At 40.1% G+C, this 12,387-nt stretch overlaps 1 long non-coding RNA gene across 1 annotated transcript in view; it reads right to left on the bottom strand.

Moving 5' to 3' along the window:
- LOC122164694 overlaps positions 1–12,387 on the bottom strand; it is a 40,755-nt gene that overhangs the window by 11,124 nt on the left and 17,244 nt on the right. The gene's annotated exons all lie outside the window — the stretch shown is intronic.

Genomic DNA, 12,387 nt, shown 5'->3' on the forward strand with positions numbered 1-12,387 from the left:
AGGAAGGAAGGAAGGAAGGAAGGAAGGAAGGAAGGAAGGAAGGAAGGAAGGAATTTTTTTTAAAAAGATAAGGTAAGAAATCAGGGATGAGACCTTGAGATGAACCTGCAGGAAAGGAGCAGCTACAGCCTTGCTGTCTAGCAGTTTGGAAGCATCAGTGCTTTCATGGCCAGTCTGCTGATGGCAGTGAGGTTTTCAAGGCAGATTGCTAGCCCTGCTGAAATGGACAGCATGTCCCCCACAGGTGCTGCTGTCACCTTTGGTATGCCCCATGCTTTTCTCATGTTCTTAAGAAGACAGGATAAGGGGAAAGCATGGGTATACCTCTAAAGGCAAAGAAGAAAAATCTACAGAAACTGCCATGGTCTACTTTGTATAGCTCAATATCAATTAGTTCATGTTTCTGTAGCTTGGTTACACTGGTGCAATATGTTGCATTAGATTTGACCAAATCAGTGAAGTGTGATGAGGAAGGAAATACCTTCTTCACTCCTGATGTAAACTGATTTTTTAGTTGGACTTGGTCACACAGGCAAGTGATTGCTTATTAACATGATCAACTATGATTACTCTAAATGAAGTTGCTGGGTACGTAAGGGAGGAAGGCTAATATGTCACTGAAAGACATCTTTCCATGTCAGATCTTCCTTTCCAGGGTATTTTCAATTCATTACAGTCTCTATGGTGTGTGTGGAGAAGCTGTGCAGCCAAGCAAATAACAGCCCAATGAAAATTCACCGTAAGGTGCTAGATGTCATCTGATTTCAATTTTAACAAATGATGAATTCTGAATGTAACATTGCTATTAAAGTTCAGCAGTTCTTGACCATTAGAAAAATAACTGTCGTGCTACTTAATACTTGCAAACACAAAGCAGCACAGAGAACAATTTAGTGCTAGTGTATGGCTTTTAATGCCTGGGCCAGAAAGCTTAAGCTGGCTGCAACAAAAACCAGTTTCACTAATAGGCTCAGTCAAGCTGTCTTGAAAGCTCACCTGTAACATGCTACTCATCTCCTCCTTTCTTTATTTTGCACTATTGTTCTTCTCTTGCTTTCAGTATCATAATCCGAAATGTATTTTGCATCTGTTCCCACACCACATTTTCTTTACAGCTACTAATTAAAGATCCCTCTAAATAAAGCACAGAATCACAGAATCACAGAATTACAGAATCACAGAATCACAGAATGGCCAGGGTTGGAAGGGACCTCAAGGATCATGAATCTCCAACCCCTCTGCCACATGCAGGGCCACCAACCTCCACGTTTAATGCTAAATCCACCAGCTTGAACAGTTAGAGTGCCCCTCTGAACAGCCCCTTCATGTGTCACCATCTTCTTGTTGATGTCGAAGACAAGGAATTGAAAAAAACAGTTTCACATTGTTACCTTTTGCCTGTCTCTGTCTTGAAGCAAGAGAATGGACTACACTAGCAGTCTGATTCCCAAGTGGAGCCCTCTGGTGATGTTAATGGAGTCATCAGGAAATAAAAGCACTGCATGCCCTCACTCCAGCCTTTACTAATGTAGCAAAACATGGACAGGTCTGAAGAGACGCTAGGTGATTCAGTGAGGTGCAGCTTAGATGATTTGGATGTATTATGCAAGGTTCTAGCTGTAGTTCACCCTCTGCCCCAATCCTCTTTGCAGTGCTAGCATTTCTATTGCATTTTATTTCAGCAAAGCTTTTAATTCTGATTCTTAGTCTCCACCTAAACAAAACATCCAGCATACACTCAGGCAAATAAATGATATGATGGCTGATGATACAGGCCTTAAGGGCTATAGTAAGTGAGATCACATTATCCTGCTAGCTAGTCACCACTGGGGTTCCTCAGAACTCCATTTTACAGGCATTTCTCCCCAGCATCTTTATGAATTATCTTCATGGATGTAGAACTTCAATGCATACTGAATTTGCAGATGATGGTAAATTAGGGGGAACTGTTGAGCCCCTTATTGAGCGGAGAGGAGAGGTCTTGAAGAGAGATCTTGACAGACAAGAGGCTGAGCAAGTTTAAAAAAAAGCAAGTGCTGGGTTCTTCATCTAGGACGGGCCAACCCTGGATATATGTTCTAATGAGGGATGAAAGGCTGGAGAGCAGCCCAAATAAAAGGGATCACAGAATCATAGAATTGCTTCTGTTTGAAGGGATCTATACATCATCTAGTTCCAATCCCACAGTCCAAGGACTCTGCTTGAATCTGAGTCAAATCTGAGTTATCAGTGTGCCCTGGCAGCCAAAAGGGCCAGCCTCATACCTCAGCGTGCAGCAGGCTCACCACTGCTCAGTGATCAAGGAAAGGAATTGTCCCATACTGCTCTCCACTGGTGTAGTCTCATCTCAAGCACTGTGTTCAGTTTTGCAATACAAGGCCACACACATCACTTGCTTCACAATGGCCATCATGGTAGTCACCACTGCCCCGCATTTTGCTCTGGACCCTAAAAAAGTAGGACCACCTGCAGCTGGCTCACCATTTGGTCAAATTTAGGCCTTCTCATGCCACTCGTGTGAATGAGAGAGTAGCCAAAGCAGGGAGATGGGTGGCTTCCCTCCTGAGTGTGCAGTAAGAGAAAGCTCCAGGAACTCAGAGAACATCACCTCTCATGGAAAGAAAATGGAACAGATGCAGCAAGGGCCAAACTCACATGAGATCGGTGCTCAGCTCTCATGCAACCAATGGCAAGAATCTCATGCACAAGGATACAGCAGACAGCAGTAGAAGGCCCATGCACGGGCATCAGCAAGAGTATCACGGGGCTGAGGATCGCTCACAGTCCCAAGAGGGGCATGGGGCCAAGTCGCGCATGTCAGCTATAGGACAGTGAGAAGCATACAGAGATGGATCCTTTACTGAATAGTAAGAGGCTCAAGTACATCTGCTGATTAGGTACACATGTGGTATCAAAGCAAGCTCATTGCCCAGAGACTGACAGAGCACAGAGACATGCCCACTATCACAGGAATGGCATGGGACCAAGTCACAGAATCACAGAATGGCAGGGATTGAAAGAGACCTCAAAGGATCATCCAGTCCAACTCCCCCTGCTAAAGCAGGTACCTTACAACAGATCACACAGGTAGGCATCCAGATGGAAGTTGAATATATCCATAGAAGGAGACTCTACAACCTCTTTTCGGCTGAACATGAGCCAGCAGTTTGCCTGGGTGGCCAAGAAGGCCAATGGCATCTTGGCTTGCATCAGGAATGGTGTTGCCAGCAGGAACAGGGAAGTGATTGTCCCCCTGTATTCAGCACTGGTGAGACCACACCTCGAGTGCTGTGTCCAGTTTTGGGCCCCTCACTGCAAGAAAGACATTGAGGTGCTGGAGCGTGTTCAAAGAAGGGTGACAACGCTGGTGAGGGGTCAGGAGCGCACGTCTTATGACGAGCAGGCTGAAGGAGCTCGGATTGTTCAGTCTGGAGAAGAGGAAAATCGGGAGAGACTTTATTGCTCTCTATAACTACTTGAAGGGAGGTTGTAGTGAGCTGGGGTTCAGCCTCTTCTCTCATGTAACTGGTGATAGGACTAGAGGAAATGGCTTCAAGCTGCACCAGGGGAGATTTAGGCTGGATGTTAGGAAATACTATTTTTCTGAAAGAGTGGTCAAGCACTGGAATGGGCTGCCCAGGGACGTGGTAGAATCACCGACCCTGGAGGTGTTCAAGGAACAGTTGGATTTTGTTTTGAGTGACATAGTTTCGTGAGTACTATTGGTAATAGGTGGATGGTTGGATCGCATGATCCTCACTGTAGAGCCTCACTGGGTCAGAGTAGAGAAGAAGGATCAGCTCCCTCAGCCTGGGGGCCATCATCTGTTTAATGCACCCCAGGATACCATTGGCCTTCTTGGCCACAAGACCACACTGGTGGTTCATGATCGACCGGCTGTCCACCAGAATACCCAGGTCCTTCTCCAAAGAGATCCTCTCCAGTAGGACGTACATTAAGTAATTCCCATCCTCCAATGAGTGATGAGAAAGAACTCATTTAGGTGGATCCTGTAGAGAATATCAAGGGCCACTGGCTTGACCAGTGTCTCAAGAAAGCTGTAGAAACCAGTTCTGCTCACCCTTCAAAGAATAGCACAGAACCAAATCACATCCACTACGTGGAGAATAAGAAGGAGACCATGGATGTGGATCCTCCAGGGAATATCAATCTGAACAGCCATGACAAATGTTCTGATGATGGTGTGGGGACCAGCCATGTTCATTGTTCAGAGAACAGCAAGTAACAGATTAGTGTTTAGGGAATGGCAAGAGACAAAATCATGCCCATCATATAGAGAATGATAAGAAGTCCATGGAGGCTGGTCTTCCATAAAATGCAAAAGGTCCAAGCATGCTGAATGTCTAGAGAAACCAGGGATGCCAACTAGTCAGAGAACGACAAGAGGTATAGACACAGCCGTCATTTGGAGAACATTACGCACACGCATGGTCATTTTTAACTCAGCTATGGGAGGCACAGACACAGCTACCATTCTTCTCTTCATTGGGCACATGTATGGTCACTGAATAGACAATGGTATGGGCCAAAAGTATTGCCATTTTTCTGAGAATGGGATATGGCAGAAGAGTGCAAACCACTACAGCTTTGTGCAGTTTTTTGTTTTGTTTTGTTTGATTTGGTTTTGTTTGTTTGTTGTTTTTGTTTTTGTTTTTGAAGTGGTTAGAGAGTATGGGTCAGTTGGGGTCAAGCTTTTACCTTCTGTGTGAAAACGACAATTTGACTATAAACCAAAGTTTGGCAGGTGATTTGGTTTACCAAATGACATAACTGTGGTTGTCTAAAGTGACTGATATCAGAAAAAAAGGTAAATAAAAATGGAGCAATGCAAGAAAAAGAAATAAACAATGAATTTCTCCTGTATTAGGTTTTACTGATGTCTCCTCAAGCAACATATCTAGAGTATTCATCTTCATCTCAAGCACAGGTTTACGTGATTATTAGGTTGTAGATTGAGACACAGGGTCTCTTCCAAGTTAGGATATTTTATGATTATTTAAAAAATGAAGTTGTCCTCAGTTTAGTAAATCAGTAATTAAATACAATTAAGGTTATTTTGCCCAACAAAAGCATTCTAATCAATGTATCTTGTTCACTTGATAATGATTTCTTAATGATCATTTCTTGTGCTATACTTGAACTTTCCCTTATATGCACAGGCACTTTAATAGGTGAAAATCTTTATCGGTACCTGGGAGGCCACATTCATGGGGATGTAGATGCTGGTTTATTTTTATTTATTAGCACTGCTGAACTTACTCCATGAAGGACCTGCAGTTCTTCAACTGTGCTACGGCAGAGTATACAGTCAAAGACTATGCTGAAAAGCCACTGAAATCCAAGGCCTATATCTACATTATGGTCAAATCAATGCTTTATGCATATGGCAATAGTGTCATCAAAACAAGTTGCCCTGGAAATACCCCTCTTCCATAATGATTGTTAACCTGTGGATTGGCTCTTTCAGAACTCTTCTGAGAGCAATACTTTGCTTGCTGTTGCCATCTTTCCTCATGTCTTGATCACAGAAGTTTTTTCTTGTAATATGGGTTACTTGCTCTGTATATAGCACAGTGAGCACAGCAGCTTTCATCCATCCCAAAGGCAATCCCTGTATACTCTTTAAGTTAATCTTCACAAACGCATAAATTCATCATAAATTATATTTGCTCTTCAACAGTATTCCTATAAGGTTCTCAGAATTGCATTTTATATTATCTGCATCTTAATTCTAGCAGAAGGACAGTACATTCAAACACAAAAGGTTGCTTGACATCATCCCTTACTTTGTATCAAATTTTGCTTTTAAATATACATTGCAAAAACCTCCTTTGACTACGAGTGAGTTATACTTCCCATACTCAAATCTAACAAACAGGAACTGACTTAGTCATTTTATTGTCATTTCTTTCATGAATAAGTAACCTTACAGAAAAGAAAATTCATATATGTGAAATCTCATTTCCTCTGGGGACTCACTTGTATTTCCATTAAGAGAACCCAAGCAGCACTGATTTGATTTGAGCATATGACTGCAGGATATTGTTTTCTACCAATGAGTCAACAAGAATCCAAGAGTAAATTTAGTTATCTCAGGACAAGACTTGGAAAAACATCATTCTTCAGGTCAGGTGGTAGAGAAGAAATGTACCTGTGTAGCCAAAAACAACCAGTGAAAGCCACAAGTCTTCATACCAAACACTCTGTCCCCACTGAACAAGCAACATTACTGACAACCTGTGTTGTTGATTTCTAAAGAAAAATTATGATAAAATCATGAGCCTCTTTACAGACAATCTGTGAAGAATGAGAATTGTGAAGCCCATTACATTAATTATTCAGCATAAACTACTCATTTTGCTCTTATGTAAGACATCATTTCCTCCTACTCTTTCTTGCTCTGCCTGCATTCTACTGAAGTCCTGACTGCAAATGGTGCAACTGATTCTACTGATGCTTTTTTTAGCCATTTCTGCTTTTTGCACTTTTTGATTATTTATAGTTCAGCATTTTTTGTGCTTTTCTAGTCTGTGCAAAGGCGAGATGCTCATAAATGTGAAAAGCAAAAGAGAGAACTTGAGAGGCCAAGAGGCAGTGTCACCCACCGTTCTGCAAAATCTTTTGCAAGATGCATCTGGCAAAGATCATTTCTTTAATGCTGGAGCCTACTCAGCAGTCCTTTTGAGCTCAGATATGTCTCAGGACCTTCAAGGGAATAACCTATGTAAAGATAGCTTTTCAGATGATTAAGCATGTACTGGGTTTTTATACTTCTGTACAATCTAATAAGAAAACAAAAAAGAAATTATTCAACCTACTTGTTCATCTTACAAAGCTGTTTGCTCATGAGCTGATGCTTATTGTAAAAGTTCCCAAAAGATCATTTTTCACCAGCAGAGAAAACAGGCAGACTAGTGACTCACAGCATGGAACTATATTTCTGAAAAGTCTGGCATTGTCATTTTCCCCCTTGACCAGCAGACCCAGCCTTTTTTCTAGCTGTCTTTCATTGCCTCTTTGCCCTTCTCAGCCATGCATACCATCAAATGGTATACGAGCATACCTCAGTGGATATCTCTTTAATAGCATCTGAATGAGCTACTCTGGCCAAGAGACTTCTATTTGTGCCAGGGACAGACATAGTGAGTACAGATACTTCCATGCTGTTATTGCACTTTGTGCTGCAGTTTTATGGCTTGGGGTTAAAAATCACTGTTTTATTTTCTCACCATGTAGGCAGTCAGCCCTCAGTCCTAAGTCTGCATACTGCTTGAGACTGCCTCCAGAGTGGTGGATGTTACTTGCATCAGGAAATATATTAGCGTATATATAGATATAATTGCACAAGTGACAGACCGCTATATGCTGAAGTCCTACCTCTAAGCTGCTATTTATACCAAGGGCATGTAAAATTACTAGAAGTTGTTTTGTTTTTAACTGATTAATTCTAAATCTCTGAAAAAAACTAGCAATCATAAAGCAGCCATCTTGATCTCCCAAGTGATACTGCACTTTCACAAGGGGATTTCTCAAACTATTTCTCTGTTTCCAGGCAACCTTGCTGTGGAGAAAAATAAACACTGAGCTAACAGATCAATCTATGGCTTTGACAGTTGTTTTTAACAAATACAAATCTAAATGACTACACTCTAGAGCTTCATTCAAAATCTGTGATCTCGGCTACCGTAATACCACTAATTACTTTAATTTTCACCTGAAAATCCACAAAAAGTAATCCAGTACTATAATTATTGACAGGGTGATATGGACAGGCATGGTACTGCTACTGTTTGACGGCTCCTTCCATAATAGGCTGGTAATCTAAAAGATAATTTGACTGTCCACATATAGATGAAAGAAAGTATGAGTGGTTTCAGTCTGGAGAGCACAGAAACGCTAAAAATTAACTCCTTTCTTCCCCTCCAGAGAAACTTTGGAGTTCAGGTAAGGGTGAACATTTGGCTGTTTGGCTTTTCTTTCACATGCCTCAGCTTAATTACAAAAAATCTACCTGCTTTTTTTTTCTTTTTTTTTTTTTTTCCTATGCATACATAGCTTGTGAAATTATCCTTAAATGCCAATTTGCAACAAAAAAGATCTCTTCTGCCTGTTGATTTGGATGGTGGTTCTATTGCCTCAACTCCATTCCTGTCACTGTGTTAAGTCCCTCAATTGTTCCTTGCACTGAATTGAAACTATGAGTGCTTAACGTAGGTTGTAAGCATGTCTATGATTATGATCTGACACACATCACTCTTGACAGTGGCTAGAAAGACACTTTTACTTCAGACATGAAGAAAAAGTTTTGTGGATAACTGCCCAAACAAGGCACATACATTCCCAGTTTCTGATCTGACAGGAGCAAAAGAAGAATCAGGAGCCCTTTCTGAGGCATGAATCTTCTCCTGACATTGATACAACTAGAATATAGTCTCAAACAAAAATATTACATAATACAGTATACAGTAGATTAGAAGTGTAAATTGAAATACAATAGAATATTTTATTCTGATAAATATTTGATCCAAAAAGATCATCATATTGTTCATGAGTCAGGTTACTCAGTACTAGGAGTTCAGTGCAGATTATCAGCACTAGAACTGGAAGTCTGCTTTTGTTCCTTCTGCACTGATGGCAAAATTTCCATGAAGTAGATCTGAAGTGACCTAATTAACATCTGTTGAAATTTAGTATCTTCTCTACCTTGATTTGCATAACTTCTAATTCTAGCAAAGGAAGGAAATGAGCTGAATGCAAATGAGCTGATAAGGATGCTACTTGGCAGCAGATGTCAGTGAAGATAAGCAACACAAAAAATCACTGCTGATCCTTCCAATAACATCAAGATAGAATATTTTCTACCTGGTTTTTCATTATTTGAATATCTTACCATTATCTCAAATTTATTAGCTGAAATCTGCCTTAAGCATCATATTTAAATCCTGTTGTGTCCTATTATGTATTGTACATAATATTAGCATAATAACATAACAGAATAATACATAATATGTATTATTGTAGACTTCAGCTGCAGAGGTCTCCATACTCAGTAATAACACAAATACCGAGATAATCTAATATTTGAATTGCTCCATACTCTAACTCAGCAAGACTGGATAACAAGTATAGTTCTCTTCTTTCTCTCCTGTGATACAACAGCTCCCAGTTGTACGTTCTGACATTTGGGTGGGTACTTAAGGTGATAAAGAAAAAATCTTTTACAGTGAGGATGGTGAGGCACTGACACAGGTTGCCCAGAGATGTGTTTAATGCCCTGTTCCTGGAAACTTCCAAGGTTAGGCTTGATCAGGCCCTTCTAACTCTAAAGATTCTATGATTCTGTGATAATATGAAAAGATACTGAAGCTACAACTGGGATCTCGTCCCTGCCAATGTTAGCTGAGAATATGATTTGATAATTTTTTTTTTCAACTTCCATTTTGCATTTTCATAAATAATCTATTCATAGTGCTATTGTGGTAACATGTTGATTTTTTCCCTCTTTTTCCATCTCCCTTGAGGAAACTGATTTAAAGTAATTGTTTCTAAGTAATACAGTGGATGGAAGAAATACTAATTTGGCCATCATTAAAAGAAAAAGTGTTCTTCATTATTGCATGAGGAATCTACAGAGTTGTTTGATAGGAAACTTAAACCACTCAATGTAAAGGTCAATTTGGTGGCTATGGAAACTGTAATTACTCTAACATCTAAAAAAAGGGATGCAACAGGCTGTCAAGTCAATGGTGTCTGAGTGCTGAGACTAATTATACTTCATTAATGAAAGCAGAACAGAAGTGTATGACACATACGTAGGGCAATGTAGCTTGGAAGAGCCTCTTCAACAAACAGGTCAGCCAATAAGGCAAGTTGAGCAGTACTTTTTAATGCAATTTAAAAGTATTAATCTTTTAACGTTGTTCATAACATTAATTCATGAGTGAGCAGTCCTGCTTAAATAGTAAGGGAGGATGAGTTATTTTTCTGTTTTCCATAAACTATTTGGATGTGTGGTGCTGTTATTCATAGCAGAATATGATATATCCATCATAGAAAAGCAATGCTTTCATGTGAGCATGGATCATGAGGTAATATATTTGTGCCTTAAAACAAAATCAGTGATAATTCAGGTTCTTTCTCAGCTTGGAATAAATACTGAGAATCTGTTAATTGCTTTTGATGATACAGAAAACAGTCCCTAGGAAAAATATGTTTTTTACATAAAATTACAGAAGCTTACCAAAACATTTGAAATGTGTAATTGCTCTACTTCTGTAGTAGGATTCATTTTTAATTATTATTTTAAAATAACTTCTGTACTGTAGGAAGTGTAAAACTATATAGAACATGCAAAATATAGCAATAAGACATTAACATGGATATTGTAAAGGCAAGAGCAACCTTTTCAGACTGTGGTAATTACTTTTCTCAGTTGATGTTAACAAGCAAGTAGAATCCGAGGCTTCTCTTCATCTTTCCTTTTTTATTTTAATATTCACAGCCTCATTCTAGATGTCTACAAACTCAACCCATAGTTAAACACCTAAACAATATTCTTAACATTTTCAACTCTCATTCCTAGCTCATTAGTATGCCAGTGGAATGTCTCTTAAATTTGAGTCCAAATCTGTGAAAAGTTCAGCAGCCCACCAGTATCCAGAACGGATAACAAATACGCTGAGTATATTGTCCCATCCGTTGAGCAAGGATTTGTTTAGATGGGTTTCTCCATTTTGGAAAATACATACACAGTTTTGAAATGATGCCTAACTTGCTGAAAAGGTACTTCAGACAGGCCTATTTAAAATAACCATTTTAAGACGCGGAAAAATTATTTTGTTCTGTCACCATGCGGTATGAAGACCGAAGGAGCCAGTGGGTGGCAGTGCAGCCCATCACTGGGCAGGAGTCAAGCAACACAAGCGAAGACGGCAAACTCAGACTGAGGCAGAAAATCCCATGTGAAACACGAATCTTAAGCCAATCTCTATGTTCGAGATTCATTAAAAACAACGCTTTGAATTGTGTTTCCAGCCCGTTTTATCGTTATTTGAAACTGACACTTTGTTTTTAAGTAAACAGCTTAAAATTCTTCAAATATAATTTGTGATTTTTGAGTAATTTCTAGATGCTTAATGAGAGGAGAAGATAGATATAATTGTTCATTTCCTGAAATCAAGGCAGAAAAATACTATAGAGTTGTTCTGTACAGAAAATAAATTAATAAATAAAATAGGGGATTAGTTTTACACAGCGTAGCCCTCTCACTGGAAGACTGTGCTACAAGTCTGAAGTTCTTAAACTATTCAACATTCATCAACAACTTGGATGAGGGAATCCCGTGCGCTGTCAGTAAGTTTGCTGATGACACAAAACTGGGAGGAATGGCTGACATGGGCCTAGAAAGACTGGAGAGTTGGGTGGAGAAATTTCATGAAACACAACAAGGGTAACTATATAGTTTCGCATCTGGGCAATAACAACCCTGGATACCAGTATAGGCTGGTAACTGATCTGTTGGAGAGCAGTGAAGGGGAAATGGACCTGGAGGCCCTGGTGGACAGCAGGATGACCACAAGCCAACACTGTGACCTTGTGCCAAGAAGGCCAATGGCATCTTGGGGTGTATTAGAGGGGGTGTGATTAGTAGGTTGAGGGAAGTTTTCCTCCCTCTACTCTGCCCTGGTGAGATTGCATCTGTAGTACTGTGTCCAGTTCTGGGTCCCTCAGCGCAAGGAGAGGGGACTGCTTGAGACAGTCCAGCGCAGAGCCACAGGGATGATTAAGGGAGTGCAGCATTACCAGGAAAGGCTGACGAAGTTGGGTCTCTTTGCTTGGAGGAGCTTGGAGGAGACAGGGGGGTGACCTCATTAATGTTTATAAATGTGAAGGGTGAATGTAATGACGATGGAGCCAGGCTCTTCTCAGTGACGTTCAATGATAGGACAAGAGACAGTGGGTACAAGCTGGAACATAGGAGGTTCCACATAAGTACTGGAAAAAACTTCTTAACAGTGATGGTGACAGAGCACTGGAACAGGCTGCCCAGCAAGTTTGTGGAGTTTTCTTCTCTGAAGACACTCAAACCCGCCTGGACGCGTTCCTGTGTGACCTGATCTAAGTTTTCCTGCTATGGCAGGAAAATTAGACTAAGTGATCTTTCAAGGTCCCTTCCAATTCCTGATATTCTGTGATTCTCTGAATTTCTGTTATTAAAGTATTAGATATTATATTAAGATCTTTCTTCCCTAAAATAAATTCAGTTTTTGTGTTAGATGCTGAAAATATTGGTTTTCTTACATTCTCATCTGTATACATGAAAGAATAATCTTTTTTATTAGTATTATTCATTGACTCAAAAACAAG

Source organism: Centrocercus urophasianus, unplaced genomic scaffold, assembly GCF_019232065.1.
Source record: "Centrocercus urophasianus isolate 14NV4802_14NV808 unplaced genomic scaffold, USGS_Curo_1.0 seq_27, whole genome shotgun sequence".
NCBI classification, from domain to species: Eukaryota; Metazoa; Chordata; class Aves; order Galliformes; family Phasianidae; genus Centrocercus; species Centrocercus urophasianus.